This window comes from Melanotaenia boesemani, chromosome 1 (genome assembly GCF_017639745.1).
Source record: "Melanotaenia boesemani isolate fMelBoe1 chromosome 1, fMelBoe1.pri, whole genome shotgun sequence".
Classification (NCBI taxonomy): domain Eukaryota; kingdom Metazoa; phylum Chordata; class Actinopteri; order Atheriniformes; family Melanotaeniidae; genus Melanotaenia; species Melanotaenia boesemani.
In genome coordinates this window covers 14494908-14509721 of record NC_055682.1, presented here as the reverse complement: position 1 = coordinate 14509721, position 14814 = coordinate 14494908, and the positions used below count along the sequence as shown (strand labels likewise).

The 14814-nt window shown below is 40.1% G+C and overlaps 1 protein-coding gene across 2 annotated transcripts in view; it reads right to left on the bottom strand.

The window, feature by feature from the left end:
- baz2ba (bromodomain adjacent to zinc finger domain, 2Ba) overlaps positions 1-14814 on the bottom strand; it is a 68312-nt gene that overhangs the window by 41865 nt on the left and 11633 nt on the right. Inside the window, exon 1 of one of the 2 annotated variants that reach the window (XM_041999206.1) lies at positions 9849-9870. The exons of the other annotated variant lie outside the window; for it this stretch is intronic. The gene's annotated coding sequence lies outside the window, so the exon portion shown is untranslated. Of the gene's footprint in view, positions 1-9848; positions 9871-14814 lie in introns of those variants that run through there. 2 annotated transcript variants of the gene reach the window in all.

Sequence of the window (14814 nt, the reverse complement as noted above, 5' to 3'; positions counted from 1 at the left end):
ATGATTAGGAGATGAGACCCTCAGGACAAGACAAGAGTGAGGAGTTTAGACTCGTTACGGAGCTACGTGTGTACTATGAAAACTTCCAGGTCTACTTGTAGCAGTGAATGGAGCTCAGTTTAAAGTAGCTTAGCTTCACACACAAAAATGATTTGTCTGATGTGAGTAACTTGGTAATATCTACCAAATCCCTTCTGATTGGACGAGCTGACATGTCACCACAGAGCACTGCATCCAACTTGAACTTGCTTTAACTTCAGTGCAGAGTTCGTGGGCAGTACTTCTGATGCTGAGCTCCACTCAGATTGGTGCAGCTCAGATCTGTTCTCACACTGTGCCACACATAGACTTGAATGGATTCAGAAGTGGAGTACAGCCCCTACTGGATCCTATGTGAAAGCAGTTTTATATCACCAGTCTGCCCCAAATGAGTTAAGACTGCAGACTATATTATGTACTATCAAACCATTAAAAGGAACTACTACATCTGCCCAGAAATAATAAATAAATAAAATAAAATCAAATAAAATAAAATAAAATAAAAACTTAACAGTAGTGTTGACATTAGTTAAAACATTTCAACAGGCTGTTATCAATTTAAAGGAAATTGTTGTAAATGCTATTTATGTAATTTCCTTTACCTAAAATCTCAGCAAACCCTAAAAAACATAATACTGCATTTAATTTAGAGTCATATTTATTCTTTTTTTAAGTAATTTTAAACACATACAAAATATTATATTGAAATAGTTCACAAAATAAACAGCGAAGCTAATACAGCTATTAATATAGCTAAATAAAATGTGTTTCCACATCTCTAGCTTATTTATTCTTTCCCCCCACCACCCTAAACACACACACACACACACACACACACACAAACACACACACACACCCTTGACACCTCTTCCTGCTTTTTACTCTTTCTATTATTTTATGCTTTTGCTGAAACCAGCATTAATTACACTTTCACATAATGACTTCATTAAAATGACTCCAGCATTCTGTTCAATACAGATAAATACTAAATAAGTGAACATGCACTCAACGTGAGGTAGAGAACAAAAAGAAAAAACATATCTGCATGTGTGGTGTTCAAATATTGAGATCAGGTGAAAGTTTTAAAAAATATTGGTTTGTTTTGAAACAATAATCTGGCAACATAAGCTATGATGAGAGAAAATCCACCAGCATTAAACTCAATATGTCTATTGCTTGTATCCCTCTGTTCAAACTGGTGTGTTACTTAATGCTAAACATGTGAAAATGACCGGCTGGAAAGAGAATGGTGTTGTATTGACAGAGATGGAGGCAAAGCAGCAGGCAGCCAGCCACTCTGTTCTGCTTCACTGCAACATGGGAGGGAGGCCAGCGTGGACACACACACACACACACACACACGCACATGCACACTTACACACAGATGTAAAAACATACATAATGGCATGTACACACAGACAAGTACACACTTGCCCAAATGAACACAGAGTCACACTCTCACGCTCCCCCTCTAACACACACACCATACACACTCACTCACACAAACACAGTGCAGCAGGTGAGGTGCCAGCACATCACAGCGCTGCCATTTTTCAGTGTCTTGCTCAGGGAGAAGCGCTCTGACATTTTATGAAGCACTCTGCAGAAATCAGCAGCTTGTAATGGCGGCTGGACTGTCACTCCTTTCCACTACTCACACTCCCTCTCTCGCCTCTCCTCAAACAGCTTTTAAGATATTATCTCCTTTCATTAGCATAATCTAATCAATTTTACAAAATTGGCTTTTAATTACGAAGAGCAATCTTGTCTTCTTACCCTGTTTAAGCTTTTGTATTCTAAAAAAGAAAATTCAAACCGAAGCCAAAAGTAAGAAAAAAAAAAAGATGTGAAATCAATTTAAAAAAAAAAAAAAAAAAAAAACTTCCTCTCTCTTTAGGGAGAAGAAGGTTGTGACTGATGGCTAAAGGGTAAAAAGTAAAGAGAAATTTCAGGAAACTAGGAATCACTTTTAATTGCAGGTCATTTTTAAACAGCACTCCAAGATATGAGAACATGATATTAATATGGTTTTGTGAATTAGCAGGCGAGTACCAAAAACTTACATTTATGAGGATAAAATGACACATTTTTGAAAAAAAAAATGTTTACTTACGTCTTCATTTGACCCTTGGAATCATGGCTGCTGATGGTACTACATGTGCTCAGCAGACAGGCCATATGATTAGAAACCCAGCTGTTAAATATGTCCTCTGCATAAAGAAGGGATCTATAACTATGATTAACTCTCTAGTATGTTGTTGTGCCTGACAAGCTCTCTGTTGAGCAATGATTAACAGCTACTGACTCTACAAACAGCTGCTAGCGCATTTAACACAATGTTTACATTAACCAGACCCTTACTGAAGCCATTACTGATGTAGCTAAAGCTAACACTTGTCTTCAGAAGCTGAGTAGCTGGCAAAATGTGGCCCAACAATTTACAACGATGACAAAGCTTGGCAACCATGCTCTAAACTTTACCTCCCAAGTTTTTCTTGGGGCGACTGCATTTTATAGTAACTCACAAATAGTATGCCCCCATGAAAAAATGTGATTCAACTTGAAATATGTGGGAAGTGTCAAGACCAAATCTCTAAGTGTAGGCTACGCTATAAACCCTAAACTAAGCCGATTTCATTAATGTGACATTAGCATTTGTAATGAGAAAAGGGGGGGAAAACCCTTGGGATATATTTGTACTATTAAAAAAAAAAAAAAAAACTACACACAGGCATGCATGTGGATACCCCCACATACACTGCCACTGTCACACATGCAAAAGTAAAAACAAACACATAAGCTGCTATATCGAATGTTTCTTGACATCCATATTATACAAAATACAGCCAAAGTGCAGACATTTGTACATGCAGGGGCTTTATAACGAAAACATCATAACCATGTTACATTAAAGACACAGTGGTTTTAACATCAACCTTTACTAAGCAAACAGTTTCAGACAAATAATGTCTGGCATTTACTTCGCTCTGCCCCGCTCCAGAGGTAGGGAGAAAAATGGAAACAGTCTCAAAAGAAAATCTTTATAATCACTTCATCTCTAACTTTTTAATACAGATCTGTGGTAAACCCCAATTCTTGTGCTCATGAGATGACACATTTTTAAGCTAATCAACAATATAAATTAAGTTGACTTGATCTGTTTGACTCCACAGAGGTGATGGCAAGCTAATACATGTTGGTCTATTGAGTGAGTGACTGGAAAGTCAATACTAAGTTGCAAATTGCACATCAGAGGTAGCATCATGATCTTTGAAGGTGATACATCCATCTACAATAAAGTTTATGGGTGAATATACCCAGATCCCTCATTTAATCAAGATCTTTTCAAGAAAGACATCCATATACACGGCAGGTGATATTGATGGCTATATATATATATATATATATATATATATATGTATATACAAACATGGCTTAGAGTTGGAAAAACATATAATGTTTGTGAAATATGAGTATTATTGCAGGTCTAGCTGCATCAAAAGACAACCATATGAGATCAATGATTATCACTAAATACCATCAAAATACAACATGACTAACAACAGGGTCACAATATTATTCTTATAATAAACTATTTCAGTAATAGAAGGTTTAAACTTGTGTGTTTTATGACAAACAGCAACTTTTGGTTTCCTTTCCTAATGATGTTTGCTGCACCCAAATAGTGTGAGTGGTGTATAAACACAGGATGAAAATAGATTTGTCTGGATTTATGAAACAACCAAATTGATCCATTTCTTGATTAAACTGCTAACTTACAATAAAAGCAAGTTATGTATGTTTGCTATGAATAAGGGCATCAGTAAGTCTGAAATTTAATCAGAATCTGTTTTTAAAATAATTAGTGTTTTTCGTTTACATGACTGTGGACATAAATGTTGCAGCTATTATGTAAGTTGCTCACAGCTGGCAAAAGTGTACAGTGAATAAGACAGTCATTGTTACATTAAATATTAAGGGAGCAAATTAAAGCAGAATTCATTTTCAGCATGCAAAAACATACAATGATGTCAGGAATAATAAAAATAGGGTGAGCTCATTAAGACATTTTTATAGTTAAAAAATAATGGGAAATTAATATATTTATGCATTTTGCATGTTTTTTTTTTTTTTTTGTACCAGCCCAATATCCATCGATCCAGTATTTCTGCTTAATTAAATAGTTGCTGTTCTATATGTTAAAACAAAATAACATTTATACACTTGGAGCGTTTGTTCAGATGCATTTATGGGGGAAAAGCTTCTTCAAGCTTTGAATATGACTTCTTACTTGAGAAAATGTGCTAAATTTTATATTTTCATTAGAAAGACATCCTTAAAAGCCCGTTTCATGTTGCTTTGTGGTTACATGTATCCACAAAGGTTTGTAATAAAGTAAAAATGATATATTGTAATTTCTCAAATTGTACATTTCATATCCCCACAAATCTTTAACAAATTGGCAGTAACTTGATAAAAGAATTTATCATGACTCTAAGATTTAACATTCTTCCATCATAGAGACTGGTCTTTCAACAGAAAAAATTAAAACACTCAAAAGGCAGAAAGGGGGTAAAGTTGCTAAAACTAGTTCCGTTTAAATATGTTAAAATGTCTTAAAGAAAAAAATCAATCTGCAGCTTTTTTTATTCTGAAAGTTATTAAGTATCTCTGTCATCTAACTGTGAAATCTGAAAAATATCTGAGTACGACATAAATACAGGATCACGTATTCATCACGGAGTTGTGACATTGTGGTCAACCATTGCCCCTGGGCATGCATAATGTTACTTTGACATGGTTGTTCGCTACTTTTCTCTCTTTTTGCTCTATTAATGTGACATTTGATTCAAAGCTGCTCTAAAAAATACACAAAATATTTAATAAAAGAATTTTCCCAAAAAGAAATGCCACTATCTCATCTTTGAGTTCTTGTTCCCTATCCCTCTGCTTTCCTATTCCAGCATTAACATGATTAAATCAAGGCAGTATAGATATAGAATATTACACTTTTCTCACAGACAGGAAAAATTAAATGCCAGCTGAATATTTTACAATGAGAGTTTTTTCAGATTGTAGTGTTAAGTGTGATAAAATATAATACTTTTGCTGTCACACATTGAATGAAAAGATAATAAATGAGTATCTTAATGGAAAACAGCTTTCCTCTATGATTTTTCCGGTATCACCTTTCTGCTTCTTTATTCAGGACACTTTACTTCCCCCTGGGGGCAAACGTATAAGACCCTTTTTAAAAGCCCAGCTGTGCCTTTAAAGGAGTTTGTCACACCCGCAATGGGGAGCTTTGAAATGCTGGGCAGAATACCCACAAAATGGAGCTCCTTTTTTTCCTGTGACATGGCCTTATTTCCTGTGCCACCGCACTCTCAAAATATTTGAGTCTCTATTGTTGACTGTGTCATATGCAGCTTTGAGATTACTCCATTGCAATCACACTCTCACAGGTGGACACACATGGTCATTAAATCCACACACCAACACTAAGAGAGTTAACTGTGTTAGACTAAGCGTCACCACTGTGTCACACTATCTTTCATGTAAAACTAAACCCACATGCCCATCCTCTGGTTCCTAACACTTCCTAATACTTTTACCAATCACAAAGCTTGCCATTAGGCCTCCTTTTCTTTCGTTACCTGATATTATTTCAGGAGGAGCAAAGAATAATAGCTTTGGCTCTACATGAATGTCGGCTTGTGTTTTTGTGTGTGTATCTTTGCCCATGTCATGACGAGTAGATTCCTTGTGTGGTGAGGCTGAAACCGAAGCTGCCTTGGCCTGTTGTTGATAGCTGTGTCTCACCCACTCACTGGCCCAGAGGGAGTCAGGACAGAGACCACTGCTCAGGGTCTGTCTGTTCACACACATGAAACACAGGCTTGGATTACACAGGGCTCAAAAATGACTCATCCCAAGGAGTGGGTGGAGGAGGGCCTTGTGTGTTGTGTTGCACAAATGAGTGTACATACACAAAAACACACTGCCTGCAATGATAGCTACATCATAGGCTCAGAAGGAAGACCTTGTGGTTCCACACACCTGCCAAAGATAGATGTTAAGAATAAATCAGAGAGAAGCTCACACACTGAAAAGAAACCGCACACTGCCATGACTCCACTAACTCGCTACCCAGTAAACTAACTGGAGAGCAAACAGCTGCACATGACAACACACCCCGATGATGAAAGTAACAATAGCATGCAAACACCTGACGTGCATACAGAAAGCGCCTCCATCATGGTGGAAATGGGAGTGTTTTTCAGATCCTGTCTCACAGGCTCCACTCTAAGTTTAGTGTTTTATGCACTTTTTTTTTAATCTGCTGTGTAACCAGTTCTCATCCTGTGGAGCTGAGTGTTTAGGTGCAATTGTTCTGGAAGATGTCAAAATCCTCTACAGACAGAAAAACAAGTCACAACAAGGCTGAAAGCAGTGTGGGTGGTTTGAAGAGGAAGCTAGTTTTTCCGCTGCTGACTAGATGAATTTTATGATTTCTTTATTTACCTATAGCACCACTGGGTTATGAAGAATCAACACACTCTCAAAACACTCATTTTAAGTTGACGTGTTGCACAGTAATATGTTTGGAAACTATTTTCACAAAATGTGATCATTGATAGCTTAATTTAAGCACCAACATAACACCATCCTACATCTTGTCGGTCAGAATGGAACACTTCCTGGTTCCAGAAAACATGAGAAAGAAAGAAAGAAAGAAAGAAAGAAAGGAAGAAAGAAAGAAAGAAAGAAAGAAAGAAAGAAAGAAAGAAAGAAACAAAGAAAGAAAGAAACAAAGAAAGAAAGAAAGAAGTTTTTGTCTATGTCGGCAGTCATGCCTATGAGCACCGTATGCCACTTTTTTTTACGTTACCATGATCTAGTGGGCTGGAGGAAGAGGCAAAGCAGACTGTGGTGAGTCTAAAGGTATTGTGTGTGTCACAGATACCCTTCACACTTTCTGAACCAGAAACAGGATAAAAAAAAAGTGAGTTAACCAGTAGTGCACTGACATTATCTCTTTCTTGCTGTCCTGGAATTCCAGCCAGCTGTAAAACTCTAAATATGTGACATCTTGTCACACCACATAATGCTTCTGTGTTTGTGTGTGTGGGGGTGTGTGTGTGTATGTGTGTGGATGTGTGTGTGGATGTGCGGGCATGTGCACTCAGGTGACTCTGGGTGATTTGCAGTTTCCTTCTACATTAAAAGGTACAAGATCTAGAGAGAATGTTTATATCTAAATACTTGATCTTAAAATACTACAAGAGCGTGTGGTTGACAGATACTATAAAATCACGTTGCACTGACAAAATCTGTAACAAGAACAGAATAAAGTGCCAGCAATGGATTTTTTTTTTTTAATCATCAATCCATAAAAGTTAGCTCATGTCCATGTTTATAATCACTGGACAAAATAAAGCCAAACTCTGGACCTTGTGATGGCAAGGACTCTAACATCCATGACTCAAGAGGTCAAGCAGCCGATCCAGGCCGAGCATTAGGGGTTAAGGAGATGAAGCCAAGTGTGAAATGTGAGAAGACAAGCCAACATGGTTTCTCAGGCAACAAATAGGAAGGCGACAAACATATCTCGGTGAGTGCAAGGATCGTGAGGTATGTTAGGAAGAAAGTGCATCACATCATCCGTGTTTCACATAAGAGAAAGATGGAAAAAATTAGATTGGTGTTTTTTTAACTGGCTGACTTTAGACATGTTAATCAGTAATAGCTTGTTGTACTTCAGACAGCAGTAGAGAGAGCACATGGGTGTGTGTGTGTGTGTGTGTGTGTGTGTGTGTGTGTGTGTGTGTGTGTGTGTGTTTCTGGCAAGTAAAACAACTTGGATTTGTGCTAGTTGAGGCAACAGAAAGCTCCAGACCAAGAGATAATCCATCTGGACTGTTTCCTTACAAAACATATGGAAAAATGCAGACGCTTTTTTCCTTTTCCGCCCACAATGGCTATTAATATCTTGTACAGAACATTTGCTCATGCCTCACTAAGGACTGGAATTCCAGCTGAAACATAGTCATCTTGGAGGATTACAAAGGGGCAGTCAGGCATTTTCATACAGTCAGCCTATGTCTATGTGCAAAGATGAGTCCTTGAGAGCACCCAACATATTATTCACAAAGATTTAAGTAAACTAAAGTGATGCAATCTTAACCTTTACATGCAAAATGACTTCTTCTGCTTAAGTCATTTAAACAAAGACTTCGAAAATTATTCTCTCCACTATCAACAAGGACTTTAAATAATCACAACTACCTGACAGCAATTGTCCACAGCAGTGCCAAAACCTCAGTTAAAATGACAGCTCTGTAAATTGTTTTAATTATAGCCAAAGCAGATAACAGCCTGTGGAAACATCAACCTTTTCTTCAAGTCTTCCACAAGAATCAAACATACAGTATTCCCTGAAAATTGCAGTTGTTGTGTGTGTGTGTGTGTGTGTGTGTGTGTGAGTGTGTGTATAAGAGTGTGTGTGCACGCGTGTGAATACAATATTCATTTTGCTGCAGGAGGACAATCTATGCATAACAATGAGAAACGCTAATGAAATCAGCCATCAACCTGCGATACATACATATTAAAGCAGGACCTCAGAGTGTCATTCGCTTAGTGCATCATTTGTTCCCACTCGCTTTTTTCTCTCTGCCACCTGACCTTTAGAGTATGTACCCCCCCCCCCCCCTCTCACTTCTTCACTCTAAAAATAGGAAGTGTACCTGCAGAAATGTGGCATTATGCATGCATGCATGCGTGTATGCAGCACTGCGTGGACATGACATTATATTTCAGAAGCACTCAAGCACTGATTTGTGCAATAAGAAAATAAAACATGCTTTTATTTTTATGTGGATAACTGATGTGTGATTGTTCAAACTTTTAAGATCTAACAGCCGCCTTTTAAACAGATGATGTCACCATTACAAATGTTAACTACTGCCAGAGCGTACCTTCAGTATAATGTCACATCATCACAACTCCCAAGGAATCATGCTCCTCCCTTCTTTCTAAGCACACTTTAAAGCTTTGGTCTTTCTGTCTCTCCCTCGCTTTTCTCTAACCCCCACCCCCACTCTGGCAGGGAAATGGATCCCTCCACCTGACAGTGGCCATTTTGAGCCTTCTCTTCTCTCCTCTCTACTCCAGCTTCCTGGTAAACAATGGGAGAGGGATAATTGATCAAACAGCCAGGGAACCCTCTGAGCAGGGGAAGGTCACCGCCTGCCAGCCCAGCTCACTAAGGAGGGGGGTTTCGGGGGGTGTCAATATGTGTTTGTACATTTGCCCCCGTGTATTATGTATGTGTGTATAAGCATGTATTGTATCTATTAATGTTTGTGTGCAAACAACTGTGGATAAAAGGAAAAAATGAGAAAGTAGAGCATATACTATATATATATATATATATATATATATGTATACACACACACACACAAACACAGCAAGAGGGTGTGTGTGTGTGGTGGGGGGGGCTATCTCTGACACTCTTGAGCTGCCATTTTTCTTCCCTGACAAAGACTCCATCTGCCACAGAGCCATTTGCTGCCTCCCGAGTCGGCAGAGCGTTCTGCACGCCGCGTTCACCTTGATGTCACCTCTACACAGCTCACGCCTTGCTGACGCTACACACACACCTAAATGCACAACAGCACACATTACTGCTCCTCCTGTATACACACAAATGTATATCCTCATTCTCTCCCACTCACAAACAAACACACTTTCAGTTTCTGTCACACATAGTGTCTTTGCTCTTTCTCACACATATACACACATACCGAGTGTGTCTAGGTAGCGGCCCTCCCTTCCCTCTGCATGGCTGATATCACTGTGCAACCATCAGCGCTGTGCATTGTGGGAGTGTCTGTTGGGGCAGAGAGACGCGACAGGGGCTGAGGGATTCACACGCCTCAGAACGACAGCCAGAGGGAGAGAGGAGTAGGAGTTGAGGGGGGGGGGGGGGGGAGGCAGAGAAAGAGAGGGAGCGATATGGAGGGGGCCGGTAACTGGAAATGAGAGATGGCATTTTAAAGAGGAAGCTGAATTTCACCTGCAATTACCGTAGCTCCGGGGCACATGGCTCGGTTAAGAGACATTTCATTCCAAAGCCACCGCGTATAGCTGCTGCACTGAGCCCTGAGAGGCGCATAAAGGAGGAGGGAGAGAGAAAATAGAGTGGTGGAAAACTCTCCTTTGCCCAAGATGGCCCTCAGCAGATGCAGTGATGAAAGAGAAGAGGCAGCCAGGGATGTAACTGGTAAATGAAACTTAGCAGAAAAAGGGAGAGTGGAGAGGAAATGAGAGGCGAAACAAGGAAAGCAGAGCAAAGGAGGGGAAGGAAAGAAAGGAAAAAAGAAAGAGGAAAGATAAAGACAAGAAAAAGAAAAAGGGTATTTCATTCACAGGCCCCAACTCAGCCATCTGCACACCAGACCAGACAGCTGAACTGGGCCTCAGAGAACACACACACACATACACACACACTGAACAAAGAGCAAATCAGATCCAATAAACACAGATACTCACACTCTCACAGTAAAATACAGGGAAAGCTGGATGTGTTTAATGATTAATATCATTCTTAGTATTCGTTCTCCTCTTTCGATGAAACCTCTCTCTCTGTCTCTTCCCCTCTCTTTGAATCAAATCGTAATGGTTTCCCTGAGGCTCAGTGTCCTGGCTAGTTTCACCAGACACACTGCTGTGTTTCATAGGAGGAGTGTGACTGAACAGAAACCGTAATGAGCTCTTACTGGGAGCTGGGGGCCTCCTGGCACTGCTAATGGCTACTCTGGACTGCAGCTGTACCCAGGTTACAACCTGGCCTGGTTGACAGGCCCTGGGATGCACAGACCCAATCGGGACAAACTACTTCCAACCACAAGCATGCTTTATAGGCAGAAACCACATCCATAGCAGTGGACCATGTGTTTGGTGTGTAGGTGTTTGAAGTAACAGAGGAGTAAAGCAAATCTTGGAAAAGGGTGGCCATGTAAGGGGGCAGGGAGTTGTAGAGGATGTCATGAGACAAGAGCCATGACTGAAACAGAGACTGAGGAATAAAGACAGTTGAAGAGAGTTAGTTTAGCCATAAATGAAGAAAATAGACCCAAAAACACAGAGGTTTCCGTAGGACAACAGCTGGCGTTGAGTGTGTAAGAGAAAAAAGTTGTATGTGGTCTTTATAATAATCTCTTAAAAGAGCAATACAGATGCACGCAAAGGTTTGGTAATAGTAGTTCTACGAATGATAATCAATTATATATAGTCATAATACTGAATTAACAAGTTGTAAGGTTTCAAATCTTAAAATACAGAAAACACAACTGCAACAGCAGCAAAGATGAGAATGACAAAACTCAAATCCAACAGCACACAAACATGTTTTAACCTTTAAACCCATTTAACCATGTGAAAGATACAAAACCGTACACAACAACAGTAACATGCTGATGTACAGGCACATGTTTTAAAATTACATTCCGCAAGACATCGGCACAATTTCAAATTTGATAAGTAGCTAAGAAATAAGAATTACTTTCCTCAGGGTGAGCCTGATGTGATCAGTAGCTTGGTAAGTGGACGTGTTGGCAAAGGCTGGATCATCTTGTTTTCAAAACCTAACAGTGAAACAGACATTAGGGCCGAGTCCAAGGAGCTCAAATTGCAATCGCCTCTGTATGCGGCTAAAAGGTTTGCGATGCACAGGGTTTAAAGGTCTACTTCTAATGTTTCATAAATTACTGGTATACAATTATGCTGCATTACAACACTCAAAATTCAGCATTGTATGTCCAACATCTTGCCTCTGCTACAATAAACACATCAAAAGACCCACATACACACACATCACTCCTGTTGTTGCCCTCTATGGGAAAGCTCACAGCTTGGGTTCTTTAGCTCCTGTTTTGTCTGGCCTCTATTCAAAATGGCCCCCTCATGACCATGTGCATTATGGTCTGGGCAGGCAGCCCCTGAGTGGACTGAGGCTCCCTGGGTGCAAGCAGTGATTCATGGCACAAGGGTCTGTAAAAGAGCAGCCTCGCCCCACGCTGCAGCCCTTCATGGGGACAAGGACAGCAGAGGCTGTTTGGCAGTGGGGGAGAATCAAAAGTCTGGCTACAGAACCGAACCCTGTTGAGACAGTGAGGGCCAGGGAAGGCAGAAGGGGTACGGTCAATGTTTTCGTGTGTGTGTGTGTGTGTGTGTGTGGAAGTGAAGTGAGTATGAGCAAGAGTGAAAACGACAAAAAGACATGGATGGCTAAGCCCAAATTAATGCTGGAGCGCTTCTGCTGAATCTATGCTGCTCCCTATCCCGAGGACATCTCGCAGTAGCTTTTTAACAATCTTAGCTCCGAGGCAAGTACAAAGTACTAAATGTTTAGGCGTTATCTCTAACACTTCCCCAATCTCACAGAGCACCAGTTTAAAGGGCACTGGGAAAAAGACACTGTGAGAAACAAAGAGGGTTCGTGAATAAGAGCTGAAAAATGATAGTAGCTGCTAGGATTGATGAAACACTGTTCAGGTTTTGTGACAGGCAGTGAGACACAAATTCTTCCCCTCAGGCTAGAAGGTGTAATTTCCCCTTCCACTGTCACAAGAACTGTGTAAAAAATTATCTATAGCTCAATGATTGACTGCTTGCAAGTAATTCCAAGCAGCTATTTGTGCATCTATCTATCTATCTATCTATCTATCTATCTATCTATCTATCTATCTATCTATCTATCTATCTATCTATCTATCTATCTATCTATACTCAGGGTAGAAACATAGGCATGCTGCTCTGTTATAACACACGGTAGGATGCAGATGGAAATGCTGGCCCCACAGGACACACATACACACCCACATACACACACATACATAAGGAACGGACTGCTGTGGGGCTGACGCAAGACTATCTCTGTCTCACGTGTCTCTCCCCTACGGCCGCCCGCTGCTCCTGACCTTCGAGATGTTTTTCTCTCTCCTTCCTCCCTCTCCCTTTATTCCTCTCTATTTCACACTCACACCCTCACTCAGTTAGACATATACACACACTCCTCCCTTTTCTGCACACCGTCCAGCCCCTCAGTATTTTGTCATTGAAAAGCATTGCATTTCCTGTTTGGATCAAGCAGATGGGGCTGCGTAAGCATTGCTGCGCCTTCACGCAGCACCTTTAGCTTAAGTACAGATGTATTACAGCCCTTTTCCTTTAATGTGCACACACAGACACACCAACACAGTACATGCATGAACACAACCTTTCTGGAGCCAGGAAAACATCCCAGTTGTGGAGGACTGCTTCATGTGGGCATTGTGTAGTTCACTTGTGTAATGCCTTGGTAATATAGCTGAATGATATAAGACATGCTCTGTAATAGATATATTCTCTTAGCAAAGAAAGCATCATTCTTATCCTAACATATTCAACAACAGTTTCTGTAGACTGCTGGCTCGTGCATTTGGGTTACAAACACACACACACGCACACACAAAAAAAAAGGTTCAATGGGTTCATAACACACAAATCCCCACAAGAATCTCTTATATCTTAGTGCCATTAGACAAATCTTGTTTCACTTTCTCTCACTCTCAACTTTTACATATTCCTTTGGGTGTTTGAATTGAGCAGCTATTTCATTTTTTCATTCTTTTGTCTTCCAAGCAACAAATTTTAGCTAATTACAACATAGCTGTTTGGATGAGCTCCATCTTTCCCTGTGCTCTGCTGTGTTTGTTCTCAACAGGGCTGAAGGAAGCGTAAGGCAGCCAAGGCAGCAGTTAGGAACAGCCAGCTGTGGGGGTTGAGCTACAAGGCTACACCCACTCCTTCGAAATTGATTCCCCAAGAGAGGACTCATCAATACTTATCACAAATGATACAAGCAGCCTGCACCAACCTGCAGGGATATAATGTATCATTCACAGCAAGAGATGAAGCAGTGACGTTTTGACCAGATAGAATCTGGTTTGGCAACACACAAGGCTGAAAAAGACAGTCACAGCCGAAACAAGTATTTCCCTGAGCTCTGCACTCACTGAAAACCGTCTTATAAAAGATCCCATTTGATCTGATGACACACTCACAGGTGCAGGGCCTTCAAGTAAAGCAAGAGAGAAAGTGCAAGTCATTGTGTGTGTGTGTGTGAAAACAATAAACTGCCACCTTGCTGTGTGTGAAGTGAAGCCTTGAGGACGCAGCCGCACCCCTGAGTACAGATTGCTCTCACAAACAGTAAAGAAAAAAAAAGAGGAAAACAAAGGTTTGGAAAAAGCAGGAAATTAAAGCTGCACATACTAATACACAACAGCAACTAAACCAAATCCAAGAATCCTAACCTCAAAGTACTGTCAGGCACAGTTAACAGCCATTTCCATTCAATGTTGGGTCTGAACAGATAGCAAACTCAAAAAGGATGTTTATTAGGCGTGTGCGTTTCATACAAATATTCTGATTAGAATGGAAGAAATCTAATTAATTGCTTGATTCACTGAATGAACCCCGAATTTGTAATGTAATCATAACAACTGCTTTTCAAGGGGCTCTTGTTAAATTTAATTGGGGAAGAGAAAAAACATCCTCTTTCACTGAATGAATGAAAATCAAATTAGGCCTGAAACTGGAGGAGTCTGCAAGTTTGTTCTGGCGTGCCATAAAAAAAACTGTAAAAGCAGAAGTGTGTGACAATATGTATTTCAAAAAGTCACGCATCATCTATTTTGTAACACACAGATGTACATACAGCAAGGA